General features: G+C 43.2%; 1 protein-coding gene and 1 non-coding gene across 3 annotated transcripts in view; both read right to left on the reverse strand.

Moving 5' to 3' along the window:
* The window catches only part of LOC126190870 (solute carrier family 35 member F5), a 167,490-nt gene that overhangs the window by 118,794 nt on the left and 21,671 nt on the right, over window positions 1–27,025 (reverse strand). The gene's annotated exons all lie outside the window — the stretch shown is intronic.
* On the reverse strand, window positions 10,050–10,129 carry Trnar-gcg (transfer RNA arginine (anticodon GCG)). The gene is given in 2 exon segments: window positions 10,050–10,084; window positions 10,092–10,129. It is a non-coding gene; the product is annotated as a tRNA-Arg (tRNA).

Below are 27,025 nucleotides of genomic sequence, written 5' to 3' on the forward strand. Positions count from 1 at the left end.
AGGTTAGAAAATTTTAAAAGGGAAATGGATAGGTTAAAGTTAGATATAGTGGGAATTAGTGAACTTCGGTGGCAGGAGGAACAAGACTTTCGGTCAGGTGAATACAGGGATATAAATACAAAATCAAATAGGGGTAATGCAGGAGTAGGTTTAATAATGAATAAAAAATAGAAGTGCAGGTAAGCTACTACAAACAGCATAATGAACGCATTATTGTGGCCAAGATAGACACGAAGCCCTCGCCTACTACAGTAGTACAAGTTTATATGCCAACTAGCTCTGCAGATGATGAAGAAATTGATGAAATGTATGATGAGATAAAAGAAATTATTCAGATAGTGAAGGGAGACGAAAATTTAATAGTCATGGTTGACTGGAATTCGAGTTTAGGAAAAGGGAGAGAAGGAAACATAGTAGGTGAATATGGATTGGGGCTAAGAAATGAAAGAGGAAGCCATCTGTTAGAATTTTGCACAGAGCATAACTCAATCATAGCTAACACTTGGTTCAAGAATCATAAAAGAAGGTTCTATACATGGAAGAATCCCGGAGATACTAAAAGGTATCAGATAGATTATATAATGGTAAGACAGAGATTTAGGAACCAGGTTTTAAATTGTAAGACATTTCCAGGGGCAGATGTGGACTCTGACCACAATCTTTTGGTTGTGAATTGTAGATTAAAACTGAAGAAACTGCGAAAAGGTGGGAATTTAAGGAGATGGGACCTGGATAAACTGACTAAACCAGAGGTTGTGCAGAGTTTCAGGGAGAGCATAAGGGAACAATCGACAGCAGTGGGGGAAAGAAGCACAGTAAAAGAAGAATGGGTAGCCCTGAGGGATGAGGTAGTAAAGGCAGCAGAGGATCAAGTAGGTAAAAAGATGAGGGCTAGTAGAAATCCTTGGGTAACAAAAGAAATATTGAATTTAATTGATGAAAGGAGGAAACATAAAAACGCAGTAAATGAAGTAGGCAAAAAGGAATACAAACGTCTCAAAAATAAGATTGACATGAAGCGCAAAATGGCTAAGCAGGGATGGCTAGAGGACAAATGTAAGGATGTAGAGGCTTATCTCACTAGGGGTAAGATAGATACTGCCTACAGGAAAATTAAAGAGACCTTTGGAGAAAAGAGAGCCACTTGTATGAATATCAAGAGCTCAGATGGAAACCCAGTCCTAACCAAAGAAGGGAAAGCAGAAAGGTGGAAGGAGTATATAGAGGGTCTATACATGGGTGATGTACTTGAGAACAATATTATAGAAATGGAAGAGAATGTAGATGAAGATGAAATGGGAGATACGATACTGTGTGAAGAGTTGGACAGAGCACTGAAAGACCTGAGCCGAAACAAGGCCTCAGGAGTAGACAACATTCCATTAGAACTACTGACGGCCTTGGGAGAGCCAGTCCTGACAAAACTCTACCATCTGGTGAGCAAGATGTATGAAACAGGCGAAATACCCTCAGACTTCAAGAAGAATATAATAATTCCAAGCCCAAAGAAAGCAGGTGTTGACAGATGTGAAAATTACCGAACTATCAGTTTAATAAGTCACAGTTGCAAAATACTACCGCGAATTCTTTACAGACGAATGGAAAAACTGGTAGAAGCCAACCTCAGGGAAGATCAGTTTGGATTCCGTAGAAATATTGGAACACGTGAGGCAATACTGACCTTATGACTTATCTTAGAAGAAAGATTAAGGAAAGGCAAACCTATGTTTCTAGCATTTGTAGACTTAGAGAAAGCTTTTGACAATGTTGACTGGAATACTCTCTTTCAAATTCTGAAGGTGGCAGGGGTAAAATACAGGGAGCGAAAGGCTATTTACAATTTGTATAGAAACCAAATGGCAGTTATAAGAGTTGAGGGGCATGAAAGGGAAGCAGTGGTTGGGAAGGGAGTGAGAAAGGGTTGTAGCCTTTCCCCGATGTTATTCAATCTGTATATTGAGCAAGCAGTAAAGGAAACAAAAGAAAAATTCGGAGTAGGTATTAAAATCCATGGAGAAGAAATAAAAACTTTGATGTCCGCCGATGACATTGTAATTCTGTCAGAGACAGCAAAGGACTTGAAAGAGCAGTTGAACGGAATGGACAGTGTCTTGAAAGGAGGATATAAGATGAACATCAACAAAAGCAAAACGAGGATAATATAATGTAGTCGAATTAAGTCGGGTGATGCTGAGGGAATTAGATTAGGAAATGAGACACTTAAAGTAGTAAAGGAGTTGTGCTGTTTGGGGAGCAAAATAACTGATGATGGTTTAGGTAGAGAGGATATAAAATGTAGGCAGGCAGTGGCAAGGAAAGCGTTTCTGAAGAAGAGAAATTTGTTAACATCGAGTATAGATTTAAGTGTCAGGAAGTCGTTTCTGAAAGTATTTGTATGGAGTGTAGCCATGTATGGAAGTGAAACATGGACAATAAATAGTTTGGACAGGAAGAGAATAGAAGCTTCTGAAATGTGGTGCTACAGAAGAATGCTGAAGATTAGATGGGTAGATCACATAACTAATGAGGAGGTATTGAATAGAATTGGGGAGAAGAGGAGTTTGTGGCACAACTTGACGAGAAGAAGGGACCGGTTGGTAGGACATGTTCTGAGGCATCAAGGGATCACAAATTTAGCATTGGTGGCAGCGTGGAGGGTAAAAATCGTCGAGGGAGACCAAGAGATGAGTACACTAAGCAGATTCACAAGGATGTAGGTTGCAGTAGGTACTGGGAGATGAAGAAACTTGCACACGATAGGGTAGCATGGAGAGCTGCATCAAACCAGTCTCAAGACTGAAGACCACAACAACAACAACAACAACAACAACAACAAGATGAGAGGCAAACAGAATGTGAAAACAGGAGGAAATATTAACACTATGATAAGTAAAACAATAAACGGGTAGCCGAGATAACAGGAATTCCATGATTACCGGTTTCGTCAAAACTAAAGCCACCATCATCTGTCCTCCCTAGATCCGATGATGGCAGCTTTAGTTTCACTGAAACCGGTAATCATGGAATAAAAAGAATTCCTGCAGTCTTTGCTACCAGTTTATTGTTTTACAAGCATCTAGATCGCTCCCACATGAGCACAATGTGCTCCCTACAAAACTGTGATAAGTGGTGTAAAATTAATCTAAGCCATTGTACAAAGGATGAAAGTAGTTAAGTTGCAAGTCCAGATAGAATTAGAGTAAAACATTTCTTCTTGATTGTTGGAGATTTGTTACTTGAATACATTTTGGAGATTGATTTTTGCATGACAGTAATGCATATATTTACTTCTCAGGCAGAAAATTTTACTTTTACACGAGAATGATGCATATATTAACTTCTCAGGCAAAAATTTTTTGATATATGTTGAGGAAGGTGTAACTAAGCTGAATTTGTTACAATCCAATGGCACACATGGAAGGTTCTGCGATCAAGAAAAAATGCAAGTAATAGATATAAAAAGTATGCCTTTAAAAGATGAATATAATATGGAATGAACAGAACTAAAAGTATTGGAATCAACTGCAGATAAAGGAAACATAAAAGATTATTTGAAAGTCGTGCACAAACAAGAACTGACCAAAGATGCTCTGCATAACTATTCACATGTTTTCGGGGCCAATAAGATATTATTAAAGAATATCAGTGCTATCTTGAATCAAAGCTCAACATATCTTTTTAACTTACCACTTATCCAACAGACAAAAAAAGGTCAGAAGCAAAGAGAGAAATAAGACAGATGCCAGACTGGCATATAATAGAAAATTCAGAGGCCATATTGTTCTCTTCCTGTAGTTGTATCAAAACCAGGAGGAAAATTTCCTCTAGTTTTGCATGCAGGAGCCAGTAATGAAGTTTTAGTAGTAAATCACAACATGTCTGGAAAATTTGGAAGAATGCAGCATTATCTGTCAAGTTTGGCTGATGTTTTCATAGTGAGAAATTCCCTTGACATAATCACCACAAAGATATACCACATTTACAATCGCTGGAAGATGCTATCAACTTAAGAGTCCTATCATTTGGGTCAAATTTAGATGCAAGTGTGTTTACTGCAGCCCTGGACCTCTACTGGAATTGTAATTTTTTGTTTGCATGCATGTTTATATGGATCACTGGGAAGGAGGGGCTGTGGGGCTAGAAATTCAGTAAACATCAAAAATCAAAATCTGGTACAAAGGGTAATTAAATTTCTTGGTCGCATCATTTCATTAGAACTAATAGTACCAGGACAAAACAAGAAAGCTGCAGTAAGAAATTTTCCTACACCGAGTAATAAAAAACAGTTGAGACCATTCATGGGCTTGCATAGCTTTCATTGAAGGTTTTTTTTTTCCAAAACAAGGCCTGAATAGTGTTAGGGTATGATACAATTTTGTAATGGATAAGCAGATAGCCAATCAGCCTTCAATGCAATTAACTAAGAACAACTAATGATAAGATGTTATATCACCTGCATTTAAGTCTTTATTTTGGTCTGGTGGCAGATGCATCTTACATCCGTTTGGGAGTTTATTTGTTTCAAATACAAATTATTAGCAGAGACCTGAAATTTTGTATCACAGGTTTTGCAAGCAAAGCTGTAATAGCTTGTAAGAAGCAATAATCCACCAACAAACTTAAAGCTTTGGCCACAGTTTGGGCATTCAAGAGATTTTATTTTTATTTAGCAGGTAACCTTACAAAAATACAGTAATCACAAGGCTTTCAGTCTTCTACTTACAATTAGTTGTAAAATATTGCATGCACATTCAGCATGATGGTCACTATATCTTAAGAGTATAGTTTAGAGACAGTTTACATCAAATGAGAATTGAATATAGTTGTGGATGTACTATCACAATTAGCAGGAGAATTAGAAGAATCAATTCCACATAATGGAGTGAATACAAACTTGTAAGTTTTGTTGATGAAAGACAGAACATACTGTAATTATTTCACTTTCTGGACAGATCTAAAAACTTTAGTCAGATGAAAGAGGAATACCCTGCTTTCTCTAAATAAAAGAATAACTCATAAATGAGCCACACAACAAGCTTTCGCAGAGACTTGTTATTTTACAGAAGGCTGCCTGACACAGAAATAGTATGCATTCCCAAGGAGACTGAAAACAAGATGATTTGGCACATACACTATGTATGAGGACACTTTGGTGTCATTAAGTGCGCTAAAAACTTAAGTAAATAGAGCTACTTCCACAACATAAGGAGAGAAGTAGAAAATGATTTGAAATCTTGTTTGTGTCATAAGAAAAAGGCAAGTAATAAATGAAGGAAAGGAAAGCTACCTCAAATCATTCCCACTAAAACACTTGAAGTAGTTGCTTTAGATATTGTGGTACCTTGTTTACAGCACGAGAAGGACTTAAATATGTTTCTGCATTATAAGATGTGTTCCCTAAGAATTTGAAATTATATGTTGGAAAGAATGCCATCATCACTGAGATAACTAAAACATTTTATGATGTTTACTGTTACTGTCTGGTATTCCGGCCTGGTAAGTTTGAAAGCCCGCTGAATGGCACAGACCTAAATGGTGGATGCTACTGTACCTGGCACTACTTTGATCTGCAAGCACTGCTGCCAATGCTGTAGTACTAGTTACACAGACATGCCCATCCTGCCGGCCTATCAACAATCACCCTTTAAAACCAGCAGTACCACTCAGTCAGTCAATCTTGAACCCTGTGCCATTGTATTGGTCTCACTACACACCTTTGTTTGGTTCTGGATTTGCTATGTCTTAGGTTTTTGATCTTGGTTTAATTGTTGTACTTGTTATACCGCCATGCCATCTCTGTTGATTGTCTTTCTCTTGTTGTTGTCCACCTGTTTGTTTACTCTCTGGCGGCTCGCCGTTGACGCCCTCCGCAAGTCTCGCAGCTTCTTGACTCGTTCCCGGTCTTGTGTGATTTCGGTCACAATAACTGGCGATGAGGTAAAATGTTAGCAGTGTCCCATGAACGAAAACAGTAACTGCAACAGCTGCTCCTGCTGCAACAATTGCAACAGCAGTTTCAACAAAAGACTGAACTGCTCAGTCAGGAAAACCATCTTATGTCAGATTCCTTGTAGGTTCAGGGTTCCCAATCCATCCAGGAAGTGGTAACTTTCCAGGTGGAGAGCCCACCACCTGCGTTTCCACCAATTTAACAATGCCAAAGAGGACTGGGACATGTATTTGGAGCAGCTGAAATGACACTTCACTGCTTTTCAGGTTTCAGATGACACTCTCCAACAGTTGCTCTTCTTTTCTTGGGCTTCCCTGGAAACGTTTTTCTTACTAAAGATGTTGGCTCTACTCTCAAATCTGGTTGCTCTCACATTCAAGGAGATGTGTTTGTTGCTGTCAGATTATTACTTGCAATGGTTTCATGGGGTCACATTGCACCTCAAGTTCCATCAGTACCACAAACAATCTGTGGCACAACCCAGGCCAAGTCTGAGTAGAGGCACAAAGTTGGCACAGATACTGTCAAGCTCCCAGTATGGAATTGTGTCCAAGATAACCTGAACTTCAACAGTGACCAAGAAACCAAACAGCAAGAGGACACCCAGACTGAAAATATTGGCAGCTGAGTGACTACTGGCTACAGAGTGATCAGCTCTACAACATTTAGATATGTAGATTTTGCTTCTGTGGGGATTCACAGTATCTAATTGTTTGATAAAAGAATACATTTTAGGTATGTAGGATTGACTGTGAATTGATGCCGGAGAAGAATCACTGTCACCATATGTGACCTATGTATGGGAGAACAGGGCCAAGTCAAGGGAACCAAGACAAGCATATGTTTGGAGGTTACTCAAGGAAACAGTATCCCCTGTGTCCACCTCGAAATGGACATCCTGATTAGCTCACTGCTTGTGAGTGATGTTTTTGTAGGGATTGATTCACTGTTGCAATTTCACTCGTACAAACCAAGCTTGCACAACTTCCCATGGAGATTCTTTAATCTGAGGTGTAATGGTCCAATTGGCTCCAGATCCGGAGGAACACACTGCAGCCCTCAAACTAGACAACTTGGATAATATTCCGAAAATTGTTTACTCTTTCAAGGTCATGCAGGCAGCAAATGAATGCCTCACAACTCAAACAGTGGCTGTCCAGCTGCTGCCTTGGGGTTGGAATTCTTATAAATTTTTTTCCTGAGTGTCGTCATGAATTGTCAATTTCAGGCATGTCAATGACATCTGAACAGCCTGTCACGTCCCATCGGTGTAAGCATCAGGGTCCCATCTTGCCCTGACTGCTTCATGGAGCACCCATGTGTGGACTGTCAGATTGCTGGATGCACTGCCCCTGTTGTGGGAAATATGGGCGTCACCAGACTGTCTGTTGCCAACTGCCACAACAGTCAGATGCCATTTCCTCCACACATCACCAGAAGGTGCATCATCTTCAGGCAGTTGTTTCTCAGGGCAATTCATCCACTACCAAGTTGTTTATCAGCCTCATGATTGCTAACCAGGATATCCATTTCCAGGTGGACACAGGAGCTATCATTTCTTTCATTAATCTCCAAACGTAAGCCTATCTTGGTTCCCCTGACTTGGCCTTGGTCTTTGATACAATGTGCGCATATGGTGACAGTTCAGTTCCTGTTTGCAGTCAATTCACAATCAATATTACTTACCTAAAGGTTCTAAAGCTGATCACTCTGTTTTTGATAGTCACCCAGTTGGCAATATTTTCAATCTGCATGTTCTCTCACTGTTTGGATTCTCCATCACTGATGAGTTTCAAGTCATCTTGGACACAGTTCCCTTTCAGGAGTTTGACAACATCTGTGCTACTGTCCTGACTCTATTCAAACCTGGCATGAGGTGTGCCACAGATTTTGGTGCTCATATCTCCTTACGTCCAGATGCAGTGCACCGTTTCTGCTGAATGCACCCTATTCCTGTCTCCTTATGCTTGCCTGTAAAGCAGTAACTCCTTCTACTCCTGAAGCTGGGTTAATTGAACCTGTTAAAACCAGTGCTTGGCCCACACCCCTGGTGGTGGTCAAGAAACCCAATGACTCCTTCCTACTATGTGGATATTTTAAATCATCAATCAATGCCGAGGTGCAAGTGGAAACTCTCTTCGTATCATGACAGAGAACTTCCTCATGAAGCTTGTCTGAAGTAAATATTTTTCTAAGATAGACCTTACCGACACATATTTGCAGATCCCAGCGGACAAGGAACCTTAACGCTTTATGGTCATTAACACTGCCTTTGGCTTATACAAACACAAGTGCTTGCCTTTTGGAATCTCTTCCACTCTGGTGATCTTTTAGAGGTACCAGTAACAGTTAAACATGTCCATCCCTGCTTGTGCTAATTATCTTGATGACGTAATTGTCATGGACACTACGCATCAGGACCACCTGTGCAGCCTCTGTATGCTCTTTACTGCATTGCACGATGCAAGGCTCAAGTGTCATTTACATGAATGCCATTTTTTTCAGGAGCAAGAGGAATACCTTGGACACTTGCTCAACAAAGGTGGGATGCAGCTCACTGACTGCAACATTCCCATTATTGACTTTACCTTATCCACAAAACTTACAAGTGCTACGGTTTTTTTTTGGGAAAGGTGAATTATTATTATTATTATTATTATTATTATTATTATTATTGCAATTTTCCTCCACAGACTTTATGCATCTGCTCAACCAGTTGCAACGGAAGGGTATTTGGTTCAGGTGGGCAAAGGACTGTGAGCATGCTTTCACACAGCTGAAGTGTCTGCTGCACTCGGGGCCTGTCTTATGCCTTTTCCTCCGTCATGAACACTGATGTTTTGCTGAAGATGCTTCTCCCTATTGCACTGGTGCAGTGTTAATTCATAGGAATGATGATGGTACTGAGCAGCCGACTGACTGTGCATTAAAGACGCTGACATGCATGCAAAAGAACTACTCTAAAATCAAAATAGAAGCTTTAGTGATCATCTTCGCCAGTAAGAAGCTCCATGTTTACCTGTTCAGGACCAAGTTTACCCTCCTTACAGACCACAAACCATTGCTAGCACTCTTTGAGTCCAAGTCTCGGCTCCCATAGTGGACGGCACAATGGCTCCAAATTCTAACATCTGGTACCATGCTAATTACCCTCTGCCATGCACCTCAGAGTGGTTCGCAGAGTATGTACGTCGATATACAGGGTGTTTCTCCTAAGAATCATCAGTTACATTTTCTCTGGTGGTTCAGTAGATATCTGCAATTTAGTGTTTGCAATGTGTCAGGCAAGACAAACATCACTTATCACGTTTTTCACGCAACTCTCAGTTTCGACAGAAAGTGTCTGTCTGTTTCCCATTACAAACAGAATGATTTTTAAAGTGGGATTTCATATGCCTACTTGATAGAGCAATCCTAAATTAGTCTAGAGTGATATTTGTTTCATCAATATGTATTAACAGGGACAATAAAATATGAAGAATAACAGTACTTCAGCAACAACTGCACTGTCCTGGGTTGCAGTGACTGCTACCGCCAAGCAAGCAAGGCTAATGAATTGCTGCTCGACTGTTGATAACTCTTCATGTTTTACTGTCCCTGGTAATACACACTAATAAAACAAATATTTGACTAGACTGATTTTGGACTGCTCTATTGTATGGGCGCATAAATTTCTGTTTTAAAATTCACTTTGCTTATAACAGGAAAGAAACCAATCCTTTTTGTAAACACTGGGTGTCGCCTGAAGGATGTGATGGGCAATGTCTGGGCTGAAACTTCCTGGCAGATTAAAATTGTGTACCGGACCGAGACTCGAACTCGGGACCTTTGCCTTTCGCGGGCAAGTGCTCTACCGACTGAGCTACCCAAGCACGGCTCACGCCCCGTCCTCACAGCTTTACTTCTGCCAGTATCTCGTCTCCTACCTCCCAAACTTAACAGAAGCTCTCCCGTGAACCTTGCAGAACTAGCACTCCTGAAAGAAAGGATACTGCAGAGACATGGCTTAGCTACAGCCTGGGGGATGTTTCCAGAATGAGATTTTCACTCTGCAGCAGAGTGTGCACTGATATGAAACTTCCTGGCAGATTAAAACTGTGTGCTGGACCGAGACTCGAACTCGGGACCTTTGCTGCCTTTTTCGCGGGCAAATGCTCTACCAACTGAGCTACCCAAGCACGACTCACGCCCCATCCTCACAGCTTTACTTCTGCCAGAATCTCATCTCCTACCTTCCAAACTTAACAGAAGCTCTCCTGTGAACCTTGCAGAACTAGCACTCCTGAAAGAAAGGATATTGCGGATACATGGCTTAGCCACAGCCTGGGGGATGTTTCCAGAATGAGATTTTCACTCTGCAGTGGAGTGTGCGCTGATATGAAACTTCCTGGCAGATTAAAACTGTGTGCCGGACCGAGACTCGAACTCAGGACCTTTGCCTTTCGCGGGCAAGTGCTCTAATGACTTCCTTCTTTCTTTCAGGAGTGCTAGTTCTGCAAGGTTCGCAGGAGAGCTTCTGTTAAGTTTGGAAGGTAGGAGATGAGATACAGGCAGAAGTAATGCTGTGAGGACGGGGCGTGAGTCGTGCTTGGGTAGCTCAGTCGGTAGAGCACTTGCCCGTGAAAGGCAAAGGTCCCGAGTTCGAGTCTCGGTCCGGCACACAGTTTTAATCTGCCAGGAAGTTTCATATCAGGGCACGCTCCGCTGCAGAGTGAAAATCTCATTCTAGAATGTCTGGGCTAATTACAGTTTTACACTGTGAAAGCAAAATTACCAATTTCCTCATAACAGTAGAAAAAAAAGTGCCTGATGACTCTTAGGAGAGACACTTGGTAGATGTCGACTAGTGCAGGCTGAGTGTACAATGAAATACTGCTTTGGTGATAAAGGTATGATTTTATGTAGGATGTACCTCTTCCAATGGCACAATGAAAGAAAGCCAAAATTCTTGGCAAGAAATGTAGTTGAGCTTCAAGACCTGAGTGATATTGGTTGACAAGACAAGCACTGGATCACAGTGATAAAAGGTCTGTTTCTGGACGAGCTGGGCAGAATATTTTCTCTAAAGACTCGGGCAACATTATTGGCATATTTGGCTAATGCCTGTTTCCCACTGTAGACCTGACGAACACAGGTGTTACAGCTGTAAGGAAGGAACATTTTTATGATTAATTGAAGATAGTTGGTAAAATAGAGGTAAAGTTGGTAGTCGGCACATTTGTTAGGGGCAGAGGGTTAGTGGAATTGTCTGAGGGGGTAAGTAGCACACTGAACTGGGGAGGATCAAGTACACTGGACTACAAGACTAGATGTGGAGGTTTAGGAATAAAGAACAAAAGAACAAAGATTGCCCTTGTCATGGATTCAGATTGTGGAGATATCTTTGAATCTAAGTCAAGAGTTAAGTGAACAAGAGTGATTCCTCTAGTTGCAGTTTGTAGCTGGAGAGTCCTGAGAAGAAGTGCCTGAATCCATGTCTGCTGACAAATTCATTTGAGCTAGGAGATCTTTGAGATTATCTGGAGGCCTCTGCTTCTTGGCTTTAGGTATCTGGCTTGAAGTGACTGTTCTTTAACACCACCAGGGACATGTGAGATTTGAGGAATGTCACAGGCACGAACAGTTGAAATTACTGCTGTTCTTGATGAGTAGTGGATTTCTTCTCTAACATTATTATACCAGGCTCAATCCCACAAAAAATGATGCAGTCAAAACTCATAGCAATACTCAAGGTCATCAAGGCATGAGACCAGCCACAGACCTATTGCCAAACCCCATTACTGAGCACCATTTATAAGTTCCTTGAAATAATTTTATACAGTCAGATTAGTCCACTGATCTTTCAGAACCTTCCTATTGAGCAAGTTGGATTCTGTTCAGGACAGACCTGTGCCAATCAAGTCTTACCTTTAACAACATTTATTGAAGCAAGATACCAAATGAAAGGCAAAAAACATCAGTTGCTTCTTGAAGATCTTGGTGCAGCATATGACAAGGTTTGGAGGCATGGACTGCTTTATAAATTATTACAACTTGTCCCAAGCAGATAGATAACAAAACTAACAAAACACAGTCCACAAAGTTTGTCTATTCGGACAACTAGGCAATAGCTATCCCATATATAACCTTTGAAATAACTGAATAAAGCCTACCTCTTGATCTAGACGTCCTAAGCCAATATTTCCATAAATGGCTACAAAAAATTTGCATGTTTTCATCCGTCCAATAGTCCTTGATGTCTGTTTTGAGGAAGACAAACTTCTTCATAAAATGCTTCCAAAATGCCTTGGGATCACATTAAATAGGACACTTTTCTTTAAGGAGCACTCAACACAAACATCCAATAAGCAGAAACAATATTCTCAATAAAAGCTGTGGCACTAGTTGGGGATTGTCGGCAGATACTCTTCGAGTAACGGCACTTGGGTTGGAATACTCAACAGCAGAGTACTGTGCATCTGTCTGGTTTACCAGTTCATACGTCAAAAATTAAAAAAAAAATAAAAAAAAAATAATAGATGTATAACTTAACGAAGCCATGTGCATTGTTAGTGGTTCAATATTATCTCGTCCCACATACTAGTTACCTATCTTGAGCCATATTCAAACCTCCTGATATCAAATGGAAGAGCATATTACTATGTGAATACCAGAAGACTGCTGATAAATCTGACATTCCAATATTGAACAATGTCTTCCCCTGCAGAGTGAAAAAGACTAATACTTACACTTTCCCTCTTACCACAACCACAACCCTCACTGAAATTGAATTCATTGCCATCGGTAAATGGAAACACCACTGGCAACAAAATTGTCATCTGCAATGCCTGAAACTGCCCTGTGTCCAGAAGAAACCTGTGGCTTTGACTAGCCTTGGACAATATGGACCACCCTGAGCCACATCTCAATGGGCCATAGGAGATGTGCAGACACTCTACACATGTGTGGCAAATTTTCATCACCGTTTTGTAACCATGGTGAGGAATGACAGTTGCTCCATCGTATCAACATGTCCCAGTCATGCCTACAAGGGTCCTTTCGGAGATTTCCTAACAGTAACAACTGCTGTGATAAAATACATAAACCAACCTCCAAAGAGCTGTTATTTATGTTGTTTTATGCTTGACAGCTATGTTTAAATGTTGATACATAGTAGTTTTGTAATCTTTGTGTATGTATTGCCACATGATAGTTAAATAAATAAATAAATAAATAATCCTCTAGGCAGCTCAGAAACATGTTAGCAGACAACATGGCAACACAAGTATCCATGATAGTACCATGGATTTGGTCTTTGGAGGACAAATAACCATTGATCACAGTGTGGTGGTCGTTCTGAGGTAGGAGGACTCTGGAAAATATAGTGTTCATGACAGCAAGGCTGTGGTCATAGGAGATGCCAGTGTACAGGTGATATTGGTAAACAGTGGGATAAGTGAGATGTAGAAAGAGAGACTGCAGATAACTGAATGGAGATGCTGGTCAATGAAGGCAGAGGAACTTTCTGCAGGAGAATTATAACTGGTCACAGTGAGCCAGTCAGCAGAGAGAACAGTGGAGTGTACACAACTCTTTCACAGATCATGTGCTTCTTTCCAGTATTACCCATAAATCTAAATCTGCCATTTACTTCACTGACTGTATGATGACACCACTACATTAACCTACAAATTGTTATTCACTAGTAATCTTATGTGGTGTGACTACTTCTTGTGTATTAATTCCGCAGTAAGCACTACTGCAAATTTGCATTTTGTAAAGTGCAAATCTTTAAATTACTGCACATTAAGCAGTTATTGTGAATCTTTGCATCAGGGCCTATGGTGATATTTTTTGCAAGAATTTACTACTAGAATGAATTTTCACTCTACAGCAGAACGTGAGCTGTTTTTAAATTTCCTTGCAAATTAAAACTGAGTAACAGGCTTGGACTCAAACCTGGGATCTTTGCCTTTCACAGCAAGTACTCTACTGATTCACCTATCAATGCACAGCTTATTACCTGCTCTCACAATTTTAGTTCTGCCAGTACTTCATCTCCTACCTTTGCCCGCAAACGGCAAAGGTCCCAGGTTCGAGTCCGGGGCAGCACACAGTTTTAATCTGTGAGGAAGTTTCAAATCTGCACACAGTCAACTGCAGGACTGAACATTCATCCACGAAATAACCCCCTGGGCTGTGGCTAAGCCATGTCTCCATAATATCCTTTCTTCCAAGGGTGCCAGGTCCCAGGTTTGAGTCCCAGTCCAGTACACAGTTTTAATCTGGTAGGATGTTTTAAGATCTGACAGGGTATTACTATCATTATTATTGAATGGTTCCACACAGGTACTTGGATCATTTGCAAAATGCCTGAGGTTGCAGCTCTTACTGTCACTGATACGTAGCATAAACACTAGTAACACCCTTGTATTATAGTATCCACTACTACAGATGTGAAGTAATAGTTGTTTTATTCAATTGTTGTAATTTTGTAGCATTAAATACACTTTAAACCAATGTTCAAATAATACATCAACACATTTTGAGATTCTAGGCTCTCATCACTAGACTGGTAATATTCCAGTCATCACCAAAAGTGCTGGCATGCTTTAGCAGTTTACGTGGGATGATCTGAACATTACTGTCCTAACAATGAGAGTCTTGAATATCAAAATGTGTTGTTGTGTCTCACGAATACGGTTGTCAAGTGTTTTGATTTTTTTATTGTCTTTAGTAGGTGTGAGTAGGAGTCTACGAAGAAACCTGTTTGAAAATATAGAAATACACAATTTAATCTAGCTATTGTCTGTCTATGGGACTTATAATGTCAAATGGGAGAACATGAGTCTGGTTTAATAGGATTAGTGATTTTGGAATAAATATTAATTATGGAGAATACATTTTGAATACAAAAAGAAAAAGATATATTAACAAACAAAAATGATTGAAAACAACCATTCACATACAGTTGATTGATAATTAATGCACATGTAACAGTCAGAAAATTCCACAGATTTGAACCCTCAGAAAGCACAAGGAGCAAATGAAATGACAAGTGATACAATACTGCTGTCCAGTACAAATACTGAGTTGACAGAGTAAGCATAAGCGAGAAGATGGTAAGGTTGGAAGAAAAGAAAGACAGGTGGAGAGAGAGAGGGAGGGAAAGATCAAATTAGTTCAGTTGCAACCATCCTCAGATAAATTACATATTAGTTACATGAGTATTTTGGTGCAGCTATGATTAAGACTGCTCGACGTTGTTACATGTGTATCTTCTAAGCATGCTAGAGAGTGTAACTTATCCACTCTCTGAATTACATGGAACAATAACTTTACCTATCAGAACAGTAACAATTTTCTTCAACTCACTTATGAACTGTTGGAAGATATTTTCCATGAGTGCAGAATAGTCTCTTAAGAGTAAGTAGTCAAGCTATGCATAACTATTCACAGTCTCTTCGACATCATCGATGGTGGTACGTGCAATTCCACTTGACAAACACAACAGCAACACAAAGCGAATAATGGCAGATGACAGTGGTGTGTCACTACATCAGCTCCTGAGGTGGAAGCAGAGTGTCATCTCTGAAATGTAAAAGGAAATAAAAACGCCATCCAGAGCAGGTTTTGTGCACATGTTGTGAAACTGAGTTTAGTTGTCATTGAACTTGCAGCTGGAGGTGAGTTAGAGGTTGTGGTTTTAATTGCAATGCTGGTATGGAAAGATGAAGCTGTTCTCTTGAAACACTGGCTGGTGATACGTCATGAAAAATGTATGCTGGTTTGACACAGTCATTAGAGACTGTTATGGTCTTGTTGTTGATGGGAATACATAATGTTCATGCACCTCTATATAGAGAAGATTTCACACGATCTGTGCATAGCATTACATGTGAACAAATGGTCAAGTTGTGATACATGTAATAGGGTGAAGTGCCATGTGTGGAACCTCAATGTTGACCAAAACAAACAATGCGTTCACACAAGTGACATTGAAAGTCTAGCTGATCTTGTATGGTGAGCTGCTAGCAGAGAATCTGTGTCAAAGAATTCAGACGGGATATGTATTGCTTCGCCGTAAACAAGTTCTGCTAATGAAGCATCAATGTCCAATACGTAAGCATTTTGCAGACCATACAACATGATCGGTACAGCAGTTGTCCAAGTCATGTCATGGTACGTGAGAGGAGCTTTCAGTGAATGGTGCCATCACTCTATCAACTTGCAAGCTTGGCAAATAACTCTGACTCAGATTGCCTCATGTGTTCTGTTGTTACACAAATGAGCAACCGAATCTTGATAACCATGTGGACACGAAGACGGAGGCTAATGTTTACACGGAGATGATGTCCAATGGTACTTCCTCCAGCCATCGAGTGAAATGATCTACGATAGTCAGCACATATCAATGAGCATTTGATGGAGGTAATGGACCCACAATATCAAGATGTACACGCGCAAAATGTGAGGTGATGTTGGGGAATTTGATTGACTGATTGATTGATTGAGAAAGTATGGGACCAAACGGCAAGGTCATCAGTCTACATCTACATCTACATCTACATCCATACTCCGCAAGCCACCTGACGGTGTGTGGCGGAGGGTACCTTCAGTACCTCTATCGGTTCTCCCTTCTATTCCAGTCTCGTATTGTTCGTGGAAAGAAGGATTGTCGGTATGCCTCTGTGTGGGCTCTAATCTCTCTGATTTTATCCTCATGGTCTCTTCGCGAGATATACGTAGGAGGGAGCAATATACTGCTTGACTCTTCGGTGAAGGTATGTTCTCGAAACTTTGACAAAAGCCCGTACCGAGCTACTGAGCGTCTCTCCTGCAGAGTCTTCCACTGGAGTTTATCTATCATCTCCGTAACGCTTTCGCGATTACTAAATGATCCTGTAACGAAGCGCGCTGCTCTCCGTTGGATCTTCTCTATGTCTTGTATCAACCCTATCTGGTACGGATCCCACACTGCTGAGCAGTATTCAAGCAGTGGGCGAACAAGCGTACTGTAACCTACTTCCTTTGTTTTCGGATTGCATTTCCTTAGGATTCTTCCAATGAATCTCAGTCTGGCATCTGCTTTACCGACAATCAACATTATATGATCATTCCATTTTAAATCACTCCTAATGCGAACTCCCAGATAATTTATGGTATTAACTGCTTCCAGTTGCTGACCTGCTATTTTGTAGCTAAATGATAAAGGATCTATCTTTCTGTGTATCCGCAGCACATTACACTTGTCTACATTGAGATTCAATTGCCATTCCCTGCACCATGCGTCAATTCGCTGCAGATCCTCCTGCATTTCAGTACAATTTTCCATTGCTACAACCTCTCGATACACCACAGCATCATCTGCAAAAAGCCTCACTGAACTTCCGATGTCATCCACCAGGTCATTTATGTATATTGTGAATAGCAACGGTCCTATGACACTCCCCTGCGGCACACCTGATATCACTCTTTCTTCGGAAGACTTCTCTCCATTGAGAATAACATGCTGCGTCCTGTTATCTAGGAACTCCTCAATCCAATCACACAATTGGTCTGATAGTCCATATGCTCTTACTTTGTTCAATAAACGACTGTGGGGAACTGTATCGAACGCCTTGCGGAAGTCAAGAAACACGGCATCTACCTGTGAACCCGTGTCTATGGCCCTCTGAGTCTCGTGGACGAATAGCGCGAGCTGGGTTTCACATGACCGTCTTTTTCGAAACCCATGCTGATTCCTACAGAGTAGATTTCTAGTCTCCAGAAAAGTCATTATACTCGAACACAATACGTGTTCCAAAATTCTACAACTGATCGACGTTAGAGATATAGGTCTATAGTTCTGCACATCTGTTCGACGTCCCTTCTTGAAAACGGGGATGACCTGTGCCCTTTTCCAATCCTTTGGAACGCTACGCTCTTCTAGAGACCTACGGTACACCGCTGCAAGAAGGGGGGCAAGTTCCTTCGCGTACTCTGTGTAAAATTGAACTGGTATCCCATCAGGTCCAGAGGCCTTTCCTCTTTTGAGCGATTTTAATTGTTTCTCTATCCCTCTGTCGTCTATTTCGATATCTACCATTTTGTCATCTGTGCGACAATCTAGAGAAGGAACTACAGTGCAATCTTCCTCTGTGAAACAACTTTGGAAAAAGACATTTAGTAACTCGGCCTTTAGTCTGTCATCGTCTGTTTCAGTATCATTTTGGTCACAGAGTGTCTGGACATTTTGTTTTGATCCACCTACCGCTTTGACATACGACCAAAATTTCTTAGGATTTTCTGCCAAGTCAGTACATAGAACTTTACTTTCGAATTCATTGAACGCCTCTCGCATAGCTCTCTTCACACTACATTTCGCTTCGCGTAATTTTTGTTTGTCTGCAAGGCTTTGGCTATGTTTATGTTTGCTGTGAAGTTCCCTTTGCTTCCGCAGCAGTTTTCTAACTCGGTTGTTGAACCACGGTGGCTCTTTTCCATCTCTTATGATCTTGCTTCCAAAGTGGGTTACATAAGAGAGTCTGTCAAAAGTAGATGGAGTCAGTCAGAGGAGTCAAATTATAAAAGAATGAACATTAAACACACATAGTGAAAGCATAAAAGGTGAGACCAAATCTAAAAACAGGAAAAATGGGAGGCGGTCATGGGGTCACAGACCAGAAGACTGCAAAAGGAGTCCCAACTACAACCAACCAGACCCTGTTCCAAGACTAAAGGAGAACCTTATATCTGAAAATAAAAACCACTTTCATGGAGGAAACTGAGGACCAGGACAGCCATTCGCGGATTGTCTGCTAATATTAAATGTAAGGTAGGCTATACTTAGTATGAAGGGTCAAAAGAAGGGGACATGCCACAAATATGTGAGATATCGTCAGTCTGGCACCACAACCACATTGTGGGGGTGGGTCGTTATGTAGAAGGAAACAATGGGTGAGCTGGGTATGGCCAATGCGTATACGGCATAAAACAGTGGACTACTCCTGAGAGGGGCAGAACGAAGTGCCCCAAACTGCAGTAGACTACGGAGTTTATCACTATGAGCAGTAGTGCTCCAATGCATTCCACTGATGGGCAAAGAGAGATTTGACGTAGATCTGCATATCCACAGCTGGAATCGTGAAAGGAAATGGGGGGTAAATACGAGGTGCATTCAAGTTCTAAGGCCTCCGATTTTTTTTCTAATTAACTACTCACCCGAAATCGATGAAACTGGCATTACTTTTCGACGTAATCGCCCTGCAGACGTACACATTTTTCACAACGCTGACGCCATGATTCCATGGCAGCAGTGAAGGCTTCTTTAGGAGTCTGTTTTGACCACTGGAAAATCACTGAGGCAATAGCAGCACGGCTGGTGAATGTGCGGCCACGGAGAGTGTCTTTCATTGTTGGAAAAAGCCGAAAGTCACTAGGAGCCAGGTCAGGTGAGTAGGGAGCATGAGGAATCACTTCAAAGTTGTTATCACGAAGAAACTGATGCGTAATGTTAGCTCGATGTGCGGGTGCGTTGTCTTGGTGAAACAGCACACGCGCAGCTCTTCCCGGACGTTTTTGTTGCAGTGCAGGAAGGAATTTGTTCTTCAAAACATTTTCGTAGGATGCACCTGTTACCGTAGTGCCCTTTGGAACGTAATGGGTAAGGATTATGCCCTCGCTGTCCCAGAACATGGACACCATCATTGTTTCAGCACTGGTGGGTACCCGAAATTTTTTTGGTGGCGGTGAATCTGTGTGCTTCCATTGAGCTGACTGGCGCTTTGTTTCTGGATTGGAAAATGGCATCCATGTCTCATCCATTGTCACAACCGACGAAAAGAAAGTGGCATTCATGCTGTCGTTCCACGTCAACATTGCTTGGCAACATGCCACACGGGCAGCCATGTGGTCGTCCGTCAGCATTCGTGGCACCCACCTGGATGACACTTTTCGCATTTTCAGGTCGTCATGCAGGATTGTGTGCACAGAACCCACAGAAATGCCAACTCTGGAGGCGATCTGTTCAACAGTCATTCGGCGATCCCCCAAAACAATTCTCTCCACTTTCTCGATCATGTCGTCAGACCGGCTTGTGCGAGCCCGAGGTTGTTTCGCTTTGTTGTCACACAATGTTGTGCCTTCATTAAACTGTCGCACCCATGAACGCACTTTTGACACATCCATAACTCCATCACCCTCGCTGTCCCAGAACATGGACACCATCATTATTTCAGCACTGGTGGTTACCCGAAATTTTTTTGGTGGTGGTGAATCTGTGTGCTTCCATTGAGCTGACTGGCGCTTTGTTTCTGGATTGGAAAATGGCATCCATGTCTCATCCATTGTCACAACCGACGAAAAGAAAGTGCCATTCATGCTGTCGTTCCGCGTCAACATTGCTTGGCAACATGCATCACGGGCAGCCATGTGGTCGTCCGTCAGCATTCGTGGCACCCACCTGGATGACACTTTTCGCATTTTCAGGTCGTCATGCAGGATTGTGTGCACAGAACCCACAGAAATGCCAACTCTGGAGGCGATCTGTTCAACAGTCATTCGGCGATCCCCCAAAACAATTCTCTCCACTTTCTCGATCATGTCGTCAGACCGGCTTGTGCGAGCCCGAGGTTGTTTCGGTTTGTCGTCGCACAATGTTGTGCCTTCATTAAACTGTCGCACCCACGAACGCACTTTCGACACATCCATAACTCCATCACCACATGTCTCCTTCAACTGTCGATGAATTTCAATTGGTTTCACACCACGCAAATTCAGAAAACGAATGATTGCACGCTGTTCAAGCAAGGAAAACGTCGCCATTTTAAGTATTTAAAACAGTTCTCATTCTCGCCGCTGGCGGTAAAATTCCATCTGCTGTACAGTGCTGCCATCTCTGGGACGTATTGACAATGAACGCGGCCTCATTTTAAAACAATGCGCATGTTTCTATCTCTTTCCAGTCCGGAGAAAAAAAATCGGAGGCCTTAGAACTTGAATGCACCTCGTATCTGCTTCTTTAGCCAAACGGTTAGCCAATTCATTCCTTGGGATTCCCAAATGACTTGGGACTCAGAGAAAGACGTCTGAACAGGCGCCATGCTCAAGGGCAGAGAGACGGTCATGGATGGCAGAGACCAAGGGGGCCAAGAGTAGCATCAATCGATAGCCTGCAGGCTGCTCATAGAGTCAGAACAAATTAAAACACTATGGAGGGAGGCCTGAGAAACAAAACGGAGGGCCCTGTTAATGGCTAGAAGCTCTGCTGTAAATACACTACATGATGCTGGCAACAAATGGTGCTCGAAGCCGGTATGAGACGTGAAATCGTATCCCAACTTATCGGTAGTCTTAGAACCACCAGTGTAAAAGATGGTGGCACCCTGGAACTCTGCAAGGATGGCATACACAAGATGCTGGTAAACCAATGGAGCAACATAGACCTAGGGCTCTGGAACAGATCGGTCCTTCTCCATGGTCTAGGCACCGTCCAAGTTGGGAGGGGGGGGGGGGGGGGGGTTTATGGGAGGAAAGGCACACGGTGCAGTCCAGTGAGTGCAGATGGAGATCCCACCAGAGGGTAGTGAGACGCATGCCAGCTGGCAATCCCACCCGTGGGTGGGTGTTAGGGTGTTAGGAGGGAGACATCCCTCATGGTGAAGAGCACAGGGTACACAGAATGGTCAGGGCAATGGTGAATGGCGACTGTGTAAGAAATAAGGAGTTGGCTCCATCGGATGTGTGGAGGAGGAATCCCTGCTTCTGTGAGGAGACTACTAACAAGATTAGTGCGAAAGGCACCAATAGCCTGGCACACCCCACAATGGTGGACAGGGTCAAGGAGTTTCAAAGTGGAAGGAGCTGCTGAGCCATAAACATGACTACCATAATTTAGTCTGGACAAGATCCGAACACAGTAAAGATAGAGAAGAGTGGAACAGTCTGCAACCCAAGATGCGTGAGCCAGGAGGCAAAGAGCATTAACCTTCTGCATGCATGTAGCCCTTAGGTGGCGGATGCAGAGCAGCGATGTCAGCTTGTTATCAAAAATAAGGCCCAAGAAACGAGACTGTGCTACAACATCGAGGAGCTGGATGCCTAAATAAAGTTCTGGATCAGGGCGTACTGTGGGTTGACGACAAAAATGCATAACCCATATTTTGGAGGGGGAAAACTGGAAGCCATGGGCTGTAGCCCACGCAAAGGCGTGGTGTGGCGCCTTGGAGCTGGTGCTCAGAAAAATAGTAATGAGGAAGAGTGTAACACTTAACACAGAACCCTGTGGGATACCACTCTCCTGAATCTGAGAAGTGCTGAGTGAAGTGCCAACTCAAACCCAGACGAGTCGATAAGATAGAAACTTGCAGATAAAAATCGGAAGGGGGCCAGGAAAGCCTCAGTCATGGAGGGTAACTAAGAAGTAATGGCGCCAAGCCATGTCATACGCAGCAGAGATGCCTTGTACGACTACATCAATGGAATTCGAGAGGGAGGTGTCAAAATGGACAGCGGACATGTATAAAGGCCAATTGGCCCTGTGGAATGCCCAATCTGGGAGCCTGTCTGCAGCAGGGGAATGGCAGTGTCACTGGAAAGTGGTCAATATCAAAAAGGTCATCATGTGATGACCAATGTAGGGAAGCCATGAGCACAAGGGAGGAAATCGTGAGATCGATAGCAGAGAAGGTGCCATGAGTGGCACTGAAGTGGGTAGGGGAACCACCATTGAGGAGACACAAATCAAAGTCTGTGAGAAGTTGGTCAATTAGGATACCCCGACCTACTGAAGTGGCACTCCCCCACAGTGGATGGTGGGCATTGAAATCCCCAAGGAGGAGAAATGGGGGTGGGAGTTGCTGGATTAAGGTAGATAGTGCAACATAAGTAAGTAGCCAACCTGGAGGGATTAGACACCATGAAGGGTGATTGCTGGAGTCATTTGCACCCTAACCGCTATCACTTCCAATGTGGTATGTAGGGGGATCCAGTCACTATGGACATCCGAGCAAACCAGAGTTCAGACCCTACCAGATGCTATCCCAGGACCAGCATGGTTCTGACAGAACGCCCAATAACCACAGAAAGTTGGAGAGTGGTCATCACGGAAAAGCGTTTCTTGGAGAACAAGACAGAATGCAGAATAAGAGGAGACAAGATGTTGCATTTCTGGTAGGTGACGATAGTATCCATTGCAGTTCCATTGGATGATCGTGTGGTGTAAGTCCAAGGTAGGCATGAAGGAGCTGAGGAGGTCAGGTCGCTTTGTCAGTAGTTGTAACCAACATGGATGGGTTGGCATCCATAAATAAGATGTCAGACTCAGGTTGCAAGAGGGGAGTTGGCCCCTCTGGGACCACTGAGGGTGCCTTGCCGTGGGATTTATGTTTCTTCTTCTTCTTCTTCTTCTTCTCTTTCTGAGGTGGAGGAGGGCAGGTCACGGGGGGAGTACAGGCGTCTGCAAGATCAGGGATTGAAAGAGAGCGGGCGACCTTCGGGCGCAAAGATGGTGTGCCCCGTGGCCGAGTGGTGGTGAGAGTCTTCTGGCCGGAGAGACACTGGGGAGAGGGGTCCTGGAAGGAGATGATGAAGAAGGGGGGCACTTCTTTGGTTGGGGAGGGGAACGACTCCCTGACGGGAGGTTGCGGGAACTGCAGGGGAGCTGGAGGGAAGAGAGGGACGGGGCTGGGAAAGGACAAGGGGGGAGGAGGAGGAGGAGGAGGAGGAGGAGGAGGAGGAAAGGAAGTAACAGAGGCAAAAGTCGAAGATAGCGACACTGGGTGGAGTCTCATACTTTTGGCGAGCCTCAGCGTAAGACGTGTGATCCAGGGACCAGCACAGTTGACACACACAGGCGGCAGAGCACAAGGGCTTCCCCTTGGGGGGGGGGGGGAGATTTAGGCTTCACATCACATCTGTATCACATAACCTTGACCTTCTCTGGGAGGGTATCCCCCTCGAAAGCCAGAATGAAGGCACCAGTATCAGTGTGGTTGTCTTTGCGACACCATAGATGCTAGGGAGGGAGTTCTTCCCCATATGGCTCACACTAAAAATAGGAAATTTAGGAGTGGAGGTCAAACCTCAAGTGGGGAATGAAATCCCAAAACGTTGAAAGAACAGGCAAAAGGAACAAAATTGCAACCAGGAAACCAGGGGAATTGCCAGGTCAACATAAATCAGAACACCGAGAGGAGGGAAGGAGATGGCAATGGGGAAGGAACAGGGATAGGGAGGGAGGAGACAGGGAGAAGGAAATGCAGCTAGGGAATGAAGAATGAGTTGCAATAGCTCAAGGCCCCATGTGCACCCAGTACAAACTCACGAAAGAATCATGAGCCCCGAGGGGGGGGGGGGGTCGGGGAATTTGCTCACTGGTGCATGTTCATGGTATGACACTTCGCTGCATTGGCTTGACATGGTATACGTGTGCATGTACACTCACAGCAGTCCTCCTCCACTCCTGCCCAGACAAACACTTCAACACCAGACGGAATGTCGGACAGACTCCAGGATGAGACAAGTTGTGTAAACTGTCGGAAGCTTGCTTGCAAAATTGAGCGGGCAAGAATGCCACAATTATTTTAACATCTACACATTAACAAGTTGCGACTGCAATACCATTCAGAAAGGTGTGAAGTTTTTGGTCTGTTATTGCACCTGGGCAAGAGCACTGAAGCCAATGGGACTGGAAATGAAAGACAGTCAGCTACCATGTTGTCCATACCAGAGATGTGACTAAAGGTGGTGGTAAACTGTGAAATAAATTCCAGATTATGCTGTTGTGATGAAAAGCAGTTGCTATTCTACTTGAATGCATATATCAACAGTTTATGGTCCATAAAGAGAGTGAAATCTCTTGCTTCTGTCTGTGGCTGGAAGCACTCGAGAGCTTTATACAAAGTGAGAAGTTCTCAGTCGTAAGTGCTCCACTTTTGCTGCAACGGCAACAGTTTATGAGGATAAAAGGCTAGTGGTTGCTACGAGGTTAACTGTTGTAACGAGGTTGTTGTAATATGGCACCTATAGCTGTTTGGTTTGCACCAGCACTATCACTAAGGGTGCATCAAGCTTGCAGCATTTGACATGCTTTGTTTAGTGGCATCAAAGATGCAGCTCACTGCCTCAGTCCACTGCACCAAAGAGGTTCCTTTAATTTTCGGGCCAGAAAGTGCTGCAGTTAATGGTTCTTGTAACTCTGCAACCTGCGGTAGATGCCAATGACAAAAATTTAATATCTCGAGGAACTGACGTAGCTCCCTGATGGTGCTTGGTTCCTGTATTCACAGAATACAGCTTCAGTCTTGTTGGCAGGGGGAAGGAGCCTGCAGAAGATACACAATGACCAAAAAAATTGACTTTAAGTTGGCCAAATACACATTTGGCTGTGTTCAAAGCGACACCATACTACTCAAACCCTTTGAACACATCTCTGTGATGTTGCTGATGTTCTTCAGTGGTCGAAAAGATCAAGATATCACCAAGGTAGGCAAAGAAGAAGGGTAGGTTTTGTTTGTTTGTTTTTTGTTTCGTTTTGCTTTGGGGCACAAAAAACAACTGGGGTCATACACGCCCAAATCAAAATTATAGAATACGAACACAGAGAGGAGTTAAATGACTGTACGTCAGTCCCAATGGACAGAATAGGAGACAGCTAAAAACTTGCACGTGGAAAAAGGGCTAAAGAAAACCACAATGCAGAAATGGAGGTCCAAAACTAAAAATTAAATGGCCTTTGCCATATTATTTCAGTAAATAAAACGTAAAATGTGGTTGACAGTCCGCGCGTCATTCACTAAAATGGCTGATATCAGATGGCAAAGCCAAGCTGGAACGTAAATTGTTTAAAAAAAATTGCATTCAAGCAGGAAGTGGCGGACAGTTAAAATTTGGACGCAGTATGTACAAAGTGGTGAGGTAGCACCAATTAGCAAATGATGATGGCTAAAAAGGCAGTGCCCAATACGCAGCCGAGTTTATTAATCTCCTCCTGGCAAGACGGCCGAGAGGAGGTCATCCAAGGTGCTGGGAGAGGCTTAATGAGCTGAGGCTTATTCCTGTGAAGGGAGGACACCACCTCCTGACAGATGGCAACGCAGAAATAATCGGAGGGAATAAAGGTACTCGCGGGCTGCGGTACAAGGACTGCAGCCTTGGCAGCTGTGTCAGCAGCCTCGTTTCCTGGCAGACCGACATGACCAGGGACCCACAGAAACATGACACTGGCTCCATGAAGAGTGAGCAAGTGTCAGTTTTCCTGGACCCATTGCACTAACAGATGAGCAGTGTTCAGCGCACATAGACTTTGGAAGGCACTGAGTGAGTCTGAGCAGAGGACACAATTGGAAAGACTGTGTTGCCGGATGTACTCGGTGACCTGATACAAGGCAAAGAGCTCGGCTGTAAATACTAAGTAGTGTGCCGGAAGCCAATATCGAAACACAGGTGCCAATGACGAAGGCACAACTGAACCCATGGTCAAACCAAGAGCCATCAGTGTACACAAAGGTACTATCGCGAAGTTCCATGTAAAGGTTGTGAAACTGGAAGCGATAGATCGAGGCTGGAGTAGTGTCCTTAGGAAGTGAATGAAGGCCAAGGTTAACATGGGCCACTTCACAAGGCCAAGGTGGTGAAGGGTTCACACCCACTGGGAAAGTTGCAGGTAGCTTGAAGTTACGTCGCCGTAGCAAGTGGCAAAAGCGGACTCCAGGAAGCAACAGAGAAAAGGGATGAGCCCCATACCGACAATCAAAGGAATCGTCGAAGGAGGCGGCATAGGAGGGGTGGCCACACATGGCAGACAAACGGTATGCATACCTGCTGAGGAGAAAGTCATGGCGGTAGGGCAGTGGGAGTTCAGCAGCTTCACCATACAGACTCTCAACCAGGCTGGTGTAAAAGGCGCCCGTGGCTGAATGGATGCCATGATGGTGGATAGTGTTGAGACGCATAAACAAAGCACCCATAGTTGAGTTTCGAATGGACAAGGGACCAGTACAAATGGAGGAGGGTGGTTCGATCGGCATGCCAGGAAGTACCATTGAGGACATGTAGGAGATTGAGAGACCGCGTACAGAAGGCTGTCAGGTAAGACACATGGGAGGACCAAGACAG

The sequence above is a fragment of the Schistocerca cancellata genome, chromosome 6 (genome assembly GCF_023864275.1).
Source record: "Schistocerca cancellata isolate TAMUIC-IGC-003103 chromosome 6, iqSchCanc2.1, whole genome shotgun sequence".
NCBI lineage: Eukaryota > Metazoa > Arthropoda > Insecta > Orthoptera > Acrididae > Schistocerca > Schistocerca cancellata.